This window comes from Triticum aestivum, chromosome 7B (genome assembly GCF_018294505.1).
Source record: "Triticum aestivum cultivar Chinese Spring chromosome 7B, IWGSC CS RefSeq v2.1, whole genome shotgun sequence".
NCBI classification, from domain to species: domain Eukaryota; kingdom Viridiplantae; phylum Streptophyta; class Magnoliopsida; order Poales; family Poaceae; genus Triticum; species Triticum aestivum.
The window spans coordinates 618,243,662-618,246,110 of NC_057813.1; positions in this window are offsets into that span (position 1 = coordinate 618,243,662).

A 2,449-nucleotide genomic window follows, 5' to 3' on the forward strand; every position below is an offset into this window, starting at 1 on the left:
CCCCTGAGAAGCCCCTCAGGAAGGCATGGTGAACCTGGCTCTGATGCCAGATGTTAGCGTCCAACTTGATCTAGCCCACACTCTACTTACGTTTTGGACGTTTATGCGCACATGGGCCAACATTCAGCAAAGAGCTCACTTCATCCCAAAAGCCCGGACTGAAAGGAGGAGGGATACTCTCCCTTATAAGTTGGTCATGGCCTCCTCCTGTAAGCAAGGTGGGACTAAACCAAGCCAGCCTCCACCGGTGGACAGCAGCCCTAACACAAGGCCCCCAGATTCCAGGGGCCCCCAATTTTGGGCCGCTTTTGCATACTTGTCTATGTTTTGGGCTTTTTTCTTATCATGTTTTGTGTCCTACAGACATGTTCAATAGAGCTTTCGTGTTTAGGCCTCATGGCCTCGTCAGTCCGACGGATGCCTCTGGACGATTCCGAGCAGTTTGATCGATACATCCTGTAGACTGCGTCGTTTCTTTTCTTCGATTGTGTTCGATTGCTCGCTGGGCCTATCACTCAATTAGATGCATGTAAGCCAAACCCCTATCTAATTCAAACTAATTTTTTCTTATATATGTTCATCTTAGCAAACACTATATTTCCTCCAAAAAATAAGAGCAAACACTACGTCTCATTAGTGACCACTATATTGAATAATTATGTCTTTTTGTGTTCATGTGCATCCGTTCATTTTTTGTGTTCATGTGCACCCGTTCATCAATCAATTGGTTAGTTACTTAAGTTGTCACCCATTTAAATTTATAATCATATTTGGTATTTCAAAATTAAAATAGATAAATTTGAGGGCTTTTTTTATTTCGCACCGGGGCCTCAAATTTCTGGAGAGAGCCCTGCAAGTGGCGGCAACGTTCTCCCGTTGGTCGCCCAAACCAAAATACCAAATGAACACTTGATGATGACCCTTGACAGTATAGACCCAACTAACGACTTGATCATCCATCAGCCATGACTTTTCGCGTGTTATCTAGAATCAAGAACGGAAGACAGGCCGACCACAGTTTGCAAGTTGCTCCTCGGATTGATTGCACTTCCATGGTAGGGCCTGCATAATTATGCACGGAGAGCGGCAGGGCCACAGCCATGCATGGCTTTATGCCCTCTTCACGGTTTTTGTGTGTGGAGTCTGACGCTGCCGGTGCAAAGAGGATGAAGCTTCCAAGATGGCTGTCATTATCAAAAGATGTTTATGTTCAAATGTGATAGAGCGGAGTGACGACTATTTTCTACTCCCTCCGTCACCTAATATGAAAAGCGCTCTTATATTATGGGACAGAGGGAGTAAGAAAATAATAGGAGATAGCTGAGGGACCTGAATTCAACACGGCTAGGTTGTTGGGTCCATTTTTTTTATCAAGGGCACCTCAACAACCTACCATGGCATTATCAAGCACGCCAATCCGGAATCGCAAAGAGAGGGAGAAAATGCTTGTACTTGTACTACTTGCAAGATTCTTAACTTGCAAGATTCTTAACATCAAGTTATCCAACTACTGGTACTCCTTTATAACAAGTAAAGCAGGAAAGAAAAGAACCATATTCTTTCTTTATACCCATCATCCACAAGACCATAAAGAGATAAGGACCAGGACATCTCAATAAGCGAAATCATATATCACGACAACACACGTGGGCGTGGTTACCACAGCATGCATGATCCAATATTTGGAGGTGCATGACAGATGGGGGTCAGTCAAGAAGGGAATCCACAATTGTATGTCATAGGAGGATTAACTGTCCCTCTTGGTTGTTGGATTAACAACACATATCCTAGTACGAGTGGCCGGCAATGGCCCATTCAATTAGGACAAAGCAGCCGTTTCCATTTGTACAAAGCACTAAACGGGATAAATTAACATATAAACAAAGCACTAAACATTGAGGACCCAGACTACACAAAGACAACACTAACAATAAACAGATACTTATAAGATAAACTGATAACACTAAAGACTATAATTTCTCCTTCTTCTGACAGAAACAACGGGACTCTGCTACGTATTTTTGTTGATTTTTAAAATAATAATACAAAAGTCCAAATGATAGAAAACAACAAGGAAAAAGAAATAAAGAATACAAACAAGAAAATTGTAACAACACTCCTCAGTAGAGGCTAACATATACAGATATATACAGTCGGGCTGATCATCTGAAAGACTGCACCCCCTGAGGCAGAGTCACAAAGGACTTCCTATTGGCCCTATGTGAAGCTTGAGTTCTTCCTTTAAGCGCCACCTACTAAGCATAAAGGCTAGCGGGTACGTTGTTGAAGACAAACTCATTCCTGGCGTTTCATATAGCGCAAGCCAGATGAATAAATATATACATAGCGAATGGTAGATGTAGATGATCTTTGAGCTTAGCAACATGTGCTTGAAATATCAGAAGTAATAATGCTCTAGCTTGGGAATATATAGGTCCAGCACATATGA